The sequence below is a fragment of the Penaeus japonicus genome, unplaced genomic scaffold, assembly GCF_977035675.1.
Source record: "Penaeus japonicus unplaced genomic scaffold, GWHDUDI00000001_assembly GWHDUDI00000029, whole genome shotgun sequence".
Taxonomy (NCBI): domain Eukaryota; kingdom Metazoa; phylum Arthropoda; class Malacostraca; order Decapoda; family Penaeidae; genus Penaeus; species Penaeus japonicus.
The window spans coordinates 2,686,184-2,701,183 of NW_028234431.1; the positions used below are offsets into that span (position 1 = coordinate 2,686,184).

The following is a 15,000-nucleotide window of genomic DNA, read 5'->3' on the forward strand; positions in this document are numbered from 1 at the left end:
TATTCATTTATTAATCTTTTCATAAGTCTATATGTTTACTTACTTGTTCTTTTGTTTATTTATATATCTAGTCATTAATGATTAGGTTTAATTAAATTATAACATATCAGTTACGTATGTTATTCACCAAAAGACGGATAGATAAATTAATAGATGGAATAATATGAATGAATGAAAAGATAAATGAAAAGAGATAGATAAATAGATAGATAGATAGATAGATGAAAAGAATAAGAACTAAGCACGAAGAGGAAGATTATGATACTATGCATTGCAATAAGGCGTTGCAACAAGACCCATATATAATATTTAGGTTCTTGCAACATCTCCTAAACACCTCCTTTTGCTTTTGCAGCATGAATATTAATTTAACATTTATAAGACCCGCGAGCAGAATATATCACTTTCTCCCTTTCCATAATAATCAGACAATTTATTCAATATTTCGATGTAAAATATGATATAGATTCTTAATAAAAATAAAAATCATGGTTTTCAGTTGACGAGTTGCATAACGTAATATGTTTATTGGATGTATGATAAAGAAAAAACATGTTAATTTATCAAATGTTTAAATGTATGTACGTATGACGATGAACTCTTAGCATATCAGATCAATATCAGATCAATACAAAAACAACAATAAAAGTTCCCTGACAAACGACATTCACATCTCAAACGGATCCTCGAAAAAGCGAATAGGAACGTTTCATCCAACTCCCTTTCAGAAGATGCAGTAAAGGTTTCGATCTCTTTAAAGAGGATTGTAAAGGAAGTATAAGCAAGAGAACTCGGTTTCATGAAGAGGTTTACTCCCTCTTGGTTAAATCTTAAGATCGGTTTATCTCCTTCAAGAAGAGAGATAAAAGGTGGAAGGAAATGAAGAGATAAGGAGATAGATAGATTGCTTGATTGAGGGAGCGGAGAGAGAGAGTGAAAGAAAGTGGTAGAGAGAGAGTGTGTGTTAGAGAGAGAGAGAGAGAGAGACGACAGACAGAGAGAGAAAGAGGAGAGAGTGAGGGAGAGAGAGAGAGACAGACAGACAGACAAAGAGAGACAGAGACAGAGAGAGAGAGAGAGAAACTTGAAAGAAACAGAGAGTCATGCAGACATACAAACAAACACACAGAGAGAGTCAAAGACTAAAAAGAGGGAAAAGAAAAAGCACTTTCAAACCCACATGACATAATAACGACATAGATGTTTAGTTATTTCCATATTATGACCTCCTATGCCACGGGCGGATTCTGTGATCATGGGTTATGCTAAGGTACATGGCTGCGGTTATGGGCTATTGAAGGGAACAGTTATGGGTTGGTGGGATGGACTGTAATAAGAGGAAGGAAAACGGATTTAATGAGGCTGATGATTAGAGAGATGGAGAGGGAGAGGAATGGGGGGGATGGGAGAAAGGGAGGGGGGATGGGAGAGAGGGAGGGATGGGAGGGGGGGATGGGGGAGAAAGAGAGAGGGAGAGAGAGTATGAGAGAGAGTGAGAGTGAGAGAAAGAGAGAGAGAGGAGACCACGATATAGAGATAGATATATAGAGAAAAAATAGCACAGAAAAAATAAAAAGATAAAAAAATAAAAGATAAAACCCAAACACCACCCCCACCCACCCCCTCCTCTCCACAAACACACAACTCCCCCAACCCCACCCCACTCCACCCCACTCCACCCCACCCCAACGCCCAACCTCCACACACAACACACACAACAGCTGGAAATTGCAACAAACCTCAAAGCAAAATCAACGACCCCGAAACACACACACACACACACACACACACGGACCTCCTCCCACACAAGAGACGTGAACGAGACACCAAACAGACAGAGAGAGACAAGAGAGAGGCAGACAAACATGAATTCCTTCGTGAGACATTCATGTGACTTGCATGATTCCCCTTTCTCTCTCTCTCACGTAACTGCATGACCCTTTCAGACGACAGGGAAACCAGGCTGATGTCACACGGTAGGGGAAGGGGGAAGGGGGAAGGGGATGGAGGATGGAGGAAGGGGAAAGGGGGAAGGGGGTAGGGGAAAGGGGGAAAGGGGGAAAGGGGAAGGGGACAGGGGGAAAGGGGAAAGGGAAAGGGGGAAGAGGGGAAGGGGGTAGGGGGAAGGAGGGGAAAGGGGGAAGGAGGAAGGAGGAAGGGGGAAGGGGGAAAGGGGGAAGGGGGAAGGAAGAAGGGGGAAGGGGGAAGGGGGAAGAGGGGAAGGGGGAAGGAGGAAGGAGGAAGGAGAAAGGGAGAAGGGGGAAGGAGGTAGGAAGAAGGGGAAAGGGAGAAGGAGGAAGGAGGAAGGGGGAAAGGGAAAGGGGAAGGGGGAGGGGGAAAGAGGAAGTGGGGAAAGAGGAAGGGGGGAAGGAGGATGGGGAAGAAGGAAGGGGAAAAGGGGAAGGGGAACGAGGAAGGGGAAGGAGGAAGGGGGCAGGAGGAAGGGGGAAATAGGAAGGAAGAAGCGGGAAGGGGGAAGGGGAAGGGAAAGGAGGAAGGAAGAAGCGGGAAGGAGGAAGGGAGAAAGGGGAGTTCTCAGCCGTGTTTCCCCCCCTCCCCTCCCCTCCCCCTCTTGGACAGTGAGCTTCCGTGTTGCGAAAAGCTATATATACACAAAGAATAGGACGTTTGCCGTTGCATATGCAATAGGACTGCACGGGTGAGGGAATCCATGTTCGGTGTTTGGGCTCAGGGACGAAATGTATTGGGAACACCTGGGTTTTGCTCGCTACTCGTGTCCTGTTTTTTATTGCTTTTCGTCTTGTTCTTTTCCTTTCCCTTTTCTTCTTTTTTTCGTCTTCTTTTCGTTTAATCTCATATATTTCATATAATATATTTTTTTCTTCTCCTTATTGTCATTATTATTATCATTATGATAATAATGATATTATTATTATCATTATTATTATTATTATCATTATCATTATTATTATTATTATTATCATTATTATTATTATTATTATTATTATTATTATTATTATTATCATTATTAATGCTTTCATTATTATTATCGTTATTTCTTCTTTTTTCATCTTCTTCCTCTGCTTTACTTTTTTCCTCTTTTTTTTATATTTTCCTTCTTCTTCTTCTCCTTCTTCTCCTCTTCCTCCTCTTCCTCCTACTCCCCCCCTCCTCAAATTGAATTAAAATATATAAAAAAAAAAACATTGACTGGATATACTCGGAGTTATTTTCAATTTGCAGAGTTATCAACAAGACTCGAATTCTCATAGAGAATGCAACATAATGCACGATGCGGTTTGTTTGTTTGTTTGTTTGTTTGTCATTGCAATTGCTGCTACCTGGGATCCATGCAGGTTAGGAAATGAATAATTCTTGCAATTCATTTTTTTTTTTTTGTACGAAATGCGGAAGGGAATATATTTCTGTTGATAATGATTTCACATTAAATATAAGCCTCTATTTTTGGGGTAAAATTATTGCAAGCGTTGAGGGAAATTGCTTTTGTTTGTTTGTTTGTTTTTTGTCTCTATTATTTCATATATATATTTTATTAATGTCGATTTGTTTATCTATATCAATTTTTTATCATTATCATCGTCATCACATCATTATCATCATCACTATCACACCCATCATCTTCATTATTACCACCATCACCATATCCATTGTCATCATCATCATCATCATCATCTTCATCAACAATCTTCATCTTCATCATCTTAATCATCATCATCACTATCATCACCATTAATTTCATCCTCATACCTCTCCTCCTCCCTCATATGATCACCATCACTACCACCATCATCATCACCATCAACTCCTCATCCACATCATCATTACTATCACTATCGCCACCACCATCACCATCAATCTTCACTTTATCATCATCATCACCACCACCATCATCACCATCATCACCATCGCCATCATCACCAATACCATCATCACCACCACCACCACTACCACCAACATAACCATCATCACCACCATCACAACCACCATTACCATCACCACCACCACCACCACCATCCTCATGGTTATCTTATGAACTGATCCTCATCCTCTCTCGCCATAAGTCTCGCTCTAATTAACTTACCTTTGATAAAATATTGTCCCACTTCCCTGCTCTTGACTTCTCTCTCTCTCTCTCTCTCTTTCTTTCTATATCTCTCTATCTTTCTCTTTCTTTCTTTCCTTTCTCTGTCTCTCTCTCTCTCTTTCTATCTCTGTCTCTCTCTCTCTCTCTTCCTCTCTCTTGTTTTCTCTCTCTCTCCCTCTCTCCCTCTCCCTCCTTCCTCCTCTCTCTCTCTCTCTTCCCTTCTCTCTCCTCTCTTTCTCTCTCTCCCTCTCTCTCCTCTCTCTCTCTCTCTCTCTCTCTCTCTCTCTCTCTCTCTCTCTCTCTCTCTCTCTCTCTCTCTCTCTCTCTCTCTCTCTCTCTCTCCCTCCTCTCCCTCCCTCCCTCTCTCTCTCCTCCCTTCTCTCCCTCTCTCTCTCTCTCTCTCTCTCTCTCTCTCTCTCTCTCTCCCTCCCTCCCTCCCTCCCTCCCTCTCTCTCTCTCTCTCTCTCTCTCTCTCTCTCTCTCTCAAGAAGAGCAATCAAGCCTAGCATTAAAGAGAGGATTCTACAAAAGTCCTTTCATCTCTCTCGCTCTGAAGGAATATCTCAGCGAATTAAGTCTGGTGTCTATTGTCTCTCAGGTCTGCATCATGCATAAACAGTCGCAGGGGAAAAGCACGATGCATGACGGTTCATGGACGCGAAGCATAACTACAAACCCATCGAACTGGTCACAAAAAAAAAAAAAAAAAAAAAAAAAAAAAATCTGATAATCATGGCGCTTGGTTTTGTTCTTGTAAATTATCCCTAAAGTCTGCGAATTATTCAGTTCTTGTGCCGTAGAATTATCCATCTTTCTCTCTCCTCTCCTCTTCTCTTCTTCCCTTTCTTCTTCTCTCCTCTCCTCTTCACTCTTCTCCTCCTCTCTCCTCGCCTCCCCTCTTCTCCCCTTTTCTCTTCTCCTCTCTCTCTCTCCTAATATATCCCCGCTTTTCCTCTTCTCCCCATTTCTATTCTCTCCTCTCCTCTTTCGTCGCTTCTCCTCCTCTCCCCTTCTTTTTTCTCGCCTCTCTTCTCTCATCTTCTGCCCTCCCCTTTCCTCTCCTCTTCTCCCTTCTCCTCTTCTATCCTCTTCTAATCTTTCCTCTCCTCTTCTCCCTTCTCCTCTTCTATCCTCTTCTAATCTTTCCTCTCCTATTCTCCCCTTCTCTACCCTCTGCCCTTCACTCCTCTCCTCATCTCCCTTCTCCTCTTCTCCTCTTTTCTCTCTCGTGTTTACCCCACTGCCCCTTTTGCATTCATCCTAGTATTCCTTTCTTCATTCCCTCTCACCCTCTCTTTCGCCCCTCTTTCGTCCAAACATGGGTGTTTATTCCTCTCTCTCTCTCTCTTGAATATTCATCCCTCTCATATGGATAATTATTCATTTATTCACTCACTCATTCTTTCGTGGACTTCACTCCTCATTCCCACATACATTTCACTCATAAATGAATCTTCCTCACTCAATCAGCCGATATTCCTCACTCATTCACCCATACAGGTAGAGATACACCCCCCTCCCCCCTCCTCATTTCCCTCTCCCTCATTTCTGTCCTCATAATTCTCCCTCACCCCCCCACCCACCCCACCCCACCCTCATACCTGCCTCATAGCCCTCACGTGATCTTTGAGTTCTCTTGGAGTTTAATATTCCGCGAGTGATCTGGACACGTGACTTTAGTACCGGAATCGTCTTAAGCTTTTTGGAGGTTCATTTGCATATGGAGAGGGAGGAGAGGGGGGGATGGAGGTGGGGGGGGGGATGTGTGTGTGTTAGGGGTGGGGGGTGGGGGGATGTGTGTGTGTTAGGGGTGGGGGGTGGGGGGATGTGTGTGTGGGGATGAGGGGATTTGTGAGTGTGTTTGTGTGTGTATTTGTGACTGTATTTGTAAGTGTGTGAGTGAAAGAGAGACAAATATTTATATAAATATCTACCTATCTATCTATCTATCTATCTATCTATCTGACGCTAGCCCATCCTGAGACATGATACTATAGTGGAGCGACTGCGGAAAGAGGAAGAGGTCAGAAAAAGGAAGAAATAAGCAGGATATTACAAGACCTTCCTTCCTCTCGCCCTCTCGCTCTAACCTTAATCCCCCCCTCCTTCCCTCCCCTCCATCCCCCGCCCCCTAATCTTGCGTTTCCTCTTTCCTCTCTCTCTTCTCTCTCGCTCTCTCTCTTCTCTTTCTTGCTCTTGCTCTTACTCTCTCTCTCTCTCTCTCTTTCTCTCTCTCTCTCTCTCTTTCTCTCTCTCTCTATTTCTATCTCTCTGTCTCTATTTATCTCTCTCTCTCTCTCTCTTTCTCTCTCTCTCTCTCTCTCTCTCTCTTTCTCTCTCTCTCTCTCTCTCTCTCTCTCTTTCTCTCCCTCTTTCTCACATATGTATACTGTGTACCCCCCCAGTCTATTCCTTGCAATTTACACTATTTGCCTTTCCTCTCCTGCTTTCTCTCTTCCCTATTGCTTCTTTTCATACTTCGCCCCCCCCCCCACTCCACCCCCCCTTCCTCTCCTCTCTCCTTCCCTGCCTCCCTTGCTCAATGCTTCCTCCTCCTCTCTCTTTCCCCTCTTCTTCCTTCTCCCTTTCTCTCCCTCTCTCTTTCCTCTCTCTCCCGTCCCCCGTCCTCTTCTCCCCCTCCGTCTCTCCTTCCCCTCCCTCCTATCTCTCTCTCTTTCCTCCCTCATTCCACCCCCCTCCCTCCCTCAATCCCTCCCTCCTCTCTCTCTCTCCTTCCCCCTCCCTCCTCTCTCTCTCTCTTCCCTCCCTCCCTCCACACTCCTCCCCTCATCACCCCTCCTCCTCTCTCCTCTTCTCCCTCCCTCCACTCTCCTCCCCCCTCCCTCCCTCCCTCCTCTCTCTCTCTCCTTCCTCCCTTCCTCCAATCTCCTCCCCTCCTTCCCCCCTCCCTGTCTCTCTCTCCTTCCCCTCCTCCCCTTCCCCCCTCCCTCCCCCCCCCCTCCCTCTCTCTCTCTCCTTCCCCTCCTCCCCTTCATCCCTCCCTCCTCCCCCCTCCCTCTCTCTCTCTCTCTCCTTCCCCTCCCCCCTCTCTCTCTCTCCTTCCTCCCTCCGTCCACTCTCTTCTCCCCTTCATCCCTCCCTACTCTCCCCCCCTCCCTCTCTCTCTCTCCTTCCCCTCCTCACCCCCCTCCTCTCTCCTCCCTCTCTCTCTCTCTCCTTCCCCTCCTCCCCTTCATCCCTACCTCCTCTCTCTCTCTCTCTCTCTCTCGTCTACTTCCATTATTTTTCTTTCTTTCCGACCTCTCTTCATGGCTCTTCACTCCCCTTTGCTTTTTATTCGTTCTGCTCGTATTGCTGTTCCTTCGTTCTTTGTTTGTTTCTTTGTTTTGCTTCGTCTTTCTTTCTTGTTTCCTTCTTTTTCGTTTGTTTGTTTTTTTATGTTGCGTTCTTTTCTCCTACTTTCTCCTTCTTGGCTTCTCCTCCATTTCTCTCTCTCTCCTTCTCTCTTTCTATGCCCATCTTCTTCTCCGTTCCCTTCTCTCTCTCTCTCTCTCTCTCTCTCTCTCTCTCTCTCTCTCTCTCTCTCTCTCTCTCTCTCTCTCTCTCTCTCTCTCTCTCTCTCTCTCTCTCTCTCTCTCTCTCTCTCTCTCTCTCTCTAACCCTCTCTCTCTCCTTCTCTCTTTCTATGCCCGTCTTCTTCTCTGTTCCCTTCTCTCTCTCTCTCTCTCTCTCTCTCTCTCTCTCTCTCTCTCTCCTTCTCTCTTTCTATGCCCGTCTTCTCTGTTCCCTTCTCTCTCTCTCTCTCTCTCTCTCTCTCTCTCTCTCTCTCTCTCTCTCTCTCTCTCTCTCTCTCTCTCTCTCTCTCTCTCTCTCTCTCTCTCTCTCTCTCTCTCTCTCTCTCTCTCTCTCTCTCTCTCTACCTCTCCTCCTCATCCACCTCTTCAGCCTCCCTCGATATCTACCCTTTGACTTCGCCCTCCACCCCCAACCCCCCCCTTCCTCCTCCTCCCCCTCCACCCTCCACCCCCTCCACCCCCCTCCCTTCAGCAGGTTGCAACTACGCCCCCTAATTTCCCGTTGCAATTAGGTCGCCAGAGTAACCACTTCTGTGTACCTACCTGTAGCTTATGCTGTATTTGGTTATCGTCTGTGTATGTTGGCTCATGTGGTTTTTGGTTTGTTGCTTGTGTTTATGTGGTATATGTTGTATTAAGTTTATCATCTGTGGCGCATGTTGTTTTTGGTTTGTTGCTTGTGTTTATGTGGTTTATGTTGTATTAAGTTTATCATCTGTGGCGCATGTTGTTTTAGTTGTTTTTTTTGTGTTTATGTGTTTTATGTTGTTTGAATTTATTATCTGTGGCGCATGTTGTTTTAGTTTGTTGATTGTGTTTATGTGGTTTATGTTGTATGAGTTTTATCATCTGTGGCGCATGTTGTTTTAGTTTGTTGCTTGTGTTTATGTGGTTTATGTTGTATTAAGTTTATCATCTGTGGCGCATGTTGTTTTAGTTTGTTGCTTGTGTTTATGTGGTTTATGTTGTATGAGTTTTATCATCTGTGACGCGTGTTGTTTTTTAGTTCATTGATTTTGTATGTAGGTTATGTTGTATTGGTTTATTGTCTGTATATGTTGGTTTATATTGTGCTAGTTTTTTTGGTTTTGTATGTAGTTTATGTTTATGTGGTTTATCGCTTTTCTTGTAGGTTATGTAGGTTATGTTGTATTGCTGAAGTATGTGGCTTATGTTATAAAGTTTATAACCTGTGTATGTGGTTTATGTTGTACCGGTTTATTGATTTTGTATGTGGCTTATGTTGTATTAGTGAATTAGCTGTACCTGTAACTTATGCTTTATTTTATATCATATTGTTGCTTGCATGTGTCTAATAATAACTTTTGATGTTCAATATCATCTTGTCATTTGTACTTGGCTTGCATTGCATTACTTATTGCAACTGTAAGTTCCGCTGTATTATCTTGTTATTTGTACCTACTTACCTGTATTTTATCTCATATAATCTCCTTCCTTGTACCTGCCTATTTGTAGATTTATTATAATCAGACGTGGATTTATATCTACAAAGGCGTGTCTGATTATACAATTGCACAGACTTATGACTATAGTGTGTTAGATCCAGCTTCATGATTCATGCATGCAAGCACAAGCAATGCAGAGATTATTAGAGGTATTGAGGTTTCTGATAATGCAATAAAAAAAAAAACTTTTATTCCTATGACTGAGGCGTATTAGATTAATTATCATGATGCATGCAAACGCAAGCAATTTTGTGATTTGATTGACGAATTAGATTGAGGTTAATTAACATAATGTTTTTTTTGTGTCTCAGGTATGTTCATTTATATTATTGCAATGTTTTTAACAATGTTAAAAGTATCATTATCATTTTTATTATTGTTGTTATTATCATTATTATCATCATCATCACCATCATCATCTTTATTGTCATAAATATAATTTGTTTATTATCATCGGGATTGTTATAACATATCGTCATCATCATCATCATCACCATCATCATAACCGTCATTACTATTATCATCATTATCATCATCCTTACCATCATCATTATTCTCATCACCATAACACATCTTTATCAAAACCACAAATAATAAATAACAATAAATCAATAAATCAATAAATCACAGCAAAAAGCACACAAACATACACATCAATGTAACATCAATATCATAATATGAAGAAAAAAAAAAAAAAAAAAATTCAACAATATATTCCCTCTTCTTCCTTCAACTCTTGCAACTCCTGCAACACTTGACTAAACCTCGACGTTGATCAAAGGAAGAGACACCACTCCATGTGAGTCCTTTAGAGGGGGGAAGGGGGGGTATAGAGGGTGGTGGGGTGGGGTGGGAGGGGGGAGGGGGAGGGTGATGGAACAGCTGTGAACGACTGAACGGCGACTAGAAATGAGAAAGAAAAAAAAATGACTGAACAGTGACTGAACCATTAACTCGGACACCGAATGACTGAAAACGTGGATTAAACCTTGAACACTGAAGTGAGTGACTGAACACTGACTGAACACTGACTGAACACTGACAGAAAATCGACTGAACAGTGAACAGCTACTCCTTTCCCGTTGACCTCCCTACGACTGCCGTAAGGGGGGAAGGGGGGAGGGGGAGATATGTGGGAGGGGAAAGTGAGGAGGAGAGGGGAAGGGGAGACGTGAGGGATGGGAAAGGGGAGAGGGAATGAGAAAGAAGGGAAAGAAGGAGAAGGGAGGTATGGAGAAGAAGATGAATATGGAATAAGGGTAGAGAAGGGTAAGGGGAAAGAGGGGAAAGAGAAAGAGGGAGGGGAGGAGAGGAGAGAAGGGGAAGGGGGAGGAAAGGGAAAGGGGGGGGAAGTAAGGGGTCGGGGAGAAAAGGGAAGGAGAGTAAAGAGTAAAGGGAAGGAGAAGAGGTAGAGGGAAAAAGAGAAAGGAAAGAGGGGGGAAGAGAGGAAGAAAGAAGAAAGAGGCGGAACAGAGGAGAAGGAAGAGGGAAGAGAAATAACGAAAAGAAGGAGGAAACGGGATAAAGGAAACAGGAAGAGAAGAGGAGAAAAAAGAAGAAAGAGAGAATGAAGGAAAGGGAAACAGGCAGGAGAGAGGAGATAGAGGGAGAGAAGAGGAGATGAAGAAAAAGATTGAGTAAAGGAGGAAGAGAAGTGAGTAACAAAAAAAAAAGACGAAGGAAAGAGACGAAGGAAAAGACAGAGAGAAAGGAAAGAAAGATGACCAAGAAGGAAAGAAAGACGAAAAGAAAGAGACGTACATAAGAAGAGAAGAGGAGAAGAAGAGAGGAGACAGGAGAGAGAGAGAGAGAGAGAGAGAGAGAGAGAGAGAGAGAGAGAGAGAGAGAGAGAAGCACCCGACACGGTTCAGCTTATTACCAGACCTTATAAACCGGCTTTGAGTGGACAGCGAAAGTCAGAAGGGAAACCGAGGAGGGAAAAAGGTCGTGTGATTTTTATTGGATCCTTTTGTCTGGCTCGTTTTCCCTTCAGCTCGATTGGCGGCTTATGAAATCTTGAAGCGCGGGTGATGAGGAGAAATTAATATTGCATTTTGATGCACATGCACGCGTAGATGCACGTGCATACACTCACACACATATATATACGCATGTGCACTTACAAAAACACTCGTGAAAACACTCACACACACAAATATGTCTGTGTGTGTGTGTGTGTGTGTGTATGTGTGTGCATCTATATCAATTTGTATGTGTGTTTAGCTATCTTATCAATAAATAAATAAATAAATAAATAACTATACATATATGCATATATATATATATATATATATATATATATATATATATATATATATATATAATGACAGTCATAATAACAATGACAACGACTATAAAAATACAGAGAAACAACAACAATAACAAAAAGAGACAAAAGAATACCACAATACATAACAAAAATCACTAAACTCAGACTGCGAGCAAAATGAGCAAGCAACATATTGGACACAAATATTTCCATTTCTTGCAACAAAAGAGGGAAACATGCACGCACGCCCACTGTAATTAGTTGCATCCTCTCAATTTTGAAATCAGTTGACAAATCTCGTACATGAGGGAGATAGGGGGAGGGGAGAGGGAGGAATTGAGAGAGTGAAAGAGAAAGTAAGAGAGAAAGAGAGAGAGAGTGAGAGAGAGAGAGAGAGAGAGAGAGAGAGAGAGAGAGAGAGAGAGAGAGAGAGAGAGAGAGAGAGAGAGAGAGAGAGAGAGAGAGATAGGAGAGAGAAAAGGGGGGGGGGGAGAGAAGAGAGAGAAAAGGGGAGAGGGAGAGAGAAGGAGGGAGGGAGGGAGGAAGGGAGGGAGAGATAGATAGCTAGAGAGAGAGAGAGAGAGAGAGAGAGAGAGAGAGAGAGAGAGAGAGAGAGAGAGAGAGAGAGAGAGAGAGAGAGAGAGAGAGAGAGAATGAAGGGATGGTAGGAGAAACAGAGAAAGAGAGCCAGATAGACAGAGGGAGAGAAATAGATAGACAGCAATAGAGAGAAAGAGACAGAATTAAAGAAAGAGAAAGAGACAGAATTAAAGAAAGAGAAAGAGACAGAATTAAAGAAAGAGAAAGAGACAGAATTAAAGAGAGAGAAAGAGACAGAATTAAAGAGAGAGAAAGAGACAGAATTAAAGAGAGAGAAAGAGACAGAATTAAAGAGAGAGAGAGAGGCAGAAATAAAGAGAGAGAAAGAGCCATTACATGCCCCCTTGATTGAACAACAGTTAGGAAGAATGAACGACACTAAGTTTGAGTTGCATTTGTTGCATTTGTTGCATCTGTCTGTTGCATAATGATGATTTCGGAGTCCTCGAGTCTAGGTTTTATTTGGGAAGTTTGCTTAGATAATATTTGTATCATCTTTGGTATTGGTGTGTTATTGTTATCGTTGTTTGTTGTTGCTAACTCTTTTTTTATTAGTTGTTATCTATGTTATTATTGTTGACTTTGCTAATGGCGTTTTTGTTTTTACTGTATTTGTCGTTATATCTAGCTTAGTTATTGATGTTATCTTTGTTATTGGTGTTATTTTTTGTTATCAGTGTTATCTGTGTTATTGGTGTTGTTATCTTGTTCTTGGTGTTATTGTTGTTAATTGTTATTGTTCTTCACTGTTACCACCGATACTAGCGTCTCTTGTATACTGTTCTTCGCCGTCATATTGTTCTCACACGTATTTTTTGCTTCACAAAGTTATCTATCATAAACAACTTTCATCAATCTTTCACTCTTAACTAAGTCATTTTCCGCTTACGTCCTGTTGCAGAAATGTTGCAGAAATACTAAACATCGTTCTGCAACTTATACTGATATACGAAATGCTAAACAACACAAAACACAATCTCAAACTCATTTTATAAACTTGCAACAAAACCACTACACCAATTTCTGACAAACAATCTAACACAAACTAACACTCCCATTGCAACCTGTTTCCACCATAACCCCATTTTTTACAAACAATCTAACACACACGCCTTGAACTACCCCCCCCCCACCCCCACCCCCCACCTACACACACACACTCGACCCCTATTGTACTCAGATGCAACAACCACACCACAAACAAACCTACACTGCAAACGATCTAAAAATAAACCTCAAACAACCCCCCCCCCCTCATTACGACCAAACACCACACCCCCAAAACCTCACAAAGAATCTACCACACACAAACCTCCACCCCCACTCCCCACCCCACCCACACACCCATCCACCCCCATCAATTCCCCAAAAAATCTAAACACAAACTCTTTTCTTCCCCCTCCCCCTCCAAACCCCCCCTACACCAACCCCCCACTCCCTCCAAATACCCCCCTACCCAACCCCACACACCCCACTCCCTCCAAACCCCCCCTTACACCAACCCCCCACACCCCACACCCTCCAATACCCCCCCAAAGCAAGAGATACAACCCCAACCCCACGAACCTCACTCCCCACCAGTCCCTGTCTCTCACGCCCACCCCGCCCGAGAGACAACCGAAAGAGGCATCGTCCGCCAGCCGCGACAAATAAACATTTACTATCGTGGCTTAGTCGAGGTTCAATCCCTGGGAGATTATGGGATGCTGTTCGGTCTGTGAGAGGCATGTGCAGAGGAGGAGTGTGTGTGTGTGTGTGTGTGTGTGTGTGTGTGTGTGTGTGTGTGTGTGTGTGTGTGTGTGTGTGTGCGTTAGTGTATGTATGTATCATATGTATGTATATTATGTATGTATATATATATATATTATATATATTATGTATATATTTATATATATATTATATATATATATATATATATATATATAATATTATAAGAGAGAGAGAGAGAGAGATATTCATGTATATATGCATGTATGTATGTACGTAGAGAGAGAGAGAGAGAGAGAGAGAGAGAGAGAGAGAGAGAGAGAGAGAGAGAGAGAGAGAGAGAGAGAGAGAGAGAGAGAGAATGAAAAAGACAGGACAAGATCTTTGTGCATTCACCTACAAATGCAAACTTTATCTGTTGCTCGCATGTGCAAGAAGGAGCTTATAAATACCAGTAATGATCTCTATATAATGTTCGAAATGTTCGTTTACACTTAAATAAATCATCTAAATCAACTTGATCGCATTACTAATTAATTAAAGATGGAATGAAAAGATAAACGAGACTTCTTTCTCGGTGCAAATCCTGAGATCAAAAGAGTTAAAAATGTTGCCAACGTAAATATCAATATTGATTATGCACGAGATGCAAACTTCTTTTCCCTTCGATGGATTATTTCCATGGGTCAGATTGAAGCTCCGAAAATCATCTCAGTCGAAAATCAAATTCCAGTTTAGAGATCTTTATTTTGTATATCGTTTTATTTTTTTCTTTTCTTTTCTTTTTTTTAAATTCCAGTTTAGAGCTCCTTATTTTGTGTATCGTCTTTTTCCTTTTATTTTTTATTCTAGAATCTTATCTCTGTCTTATGTTTCTCTCTTTTTTTTTCCTTCAATTAATTCACTTTTGGATACACCTGTAGCCCCCACAGACTTTTTTCTGGCGCGTGCTTAGTACAGGTGAAGACACACATCTATGTCCTTTTTTATCTCGAACCTCTTTTCCTTGCGAGCGAGTTGCGAGTCGTGGCTTCGAATCGTTCGAAACACTCGCGCCTCCTCCACGAATCGACTCGACTCCAACCCGACCTGAAGATGGATTTTTTTTTTCAAAACTTTTTTTTTTCACCCCGTCTCTCTCTCTCTCTCTCTCTCTCTCTCTGGTTTTCGGAAAGAACAACACACATACCGCTGGGGTTTAGGGGGTTTCAACAAGACACTCTTCAGTCGCAGGTTAGAAACACTTAGAAAAAAAGGAAGAAACTAACACTTCACTTCGTCGCGTGTCTTAGCAGCAATTGCAAGTAACAGGTTAGCAACAAACAGGTTGCAGAGTCCGCGTGAGGGAGTGAGCAC

The 15,000-nt window shown here is 42.5% G+C and overlaps 1 protein-coding gene across 1 annotated transcript in view; it reads right to left on the minus strand.

Annotated features, from left to right (window-relative positions):
• LOC147468345 (uncharacterized) overlaps positions 1 to 15,000 on the minus strand; it is a 77,871-nt gene that overhangs the window by 62,839 nt on the left and 32 nt on the right. Inside the window, exon 1 of the mRNA XM_086554501.1 lies at positions 14,913 to 15,000. This exon is cut by the window's right edge and continues 32 nt beyond it. The gene's annotated coding sequence lies outside the window, so the exon portion shown is untranslated. The remainder of the gene's footprint in view (positions 1 to 14,912) is intronic.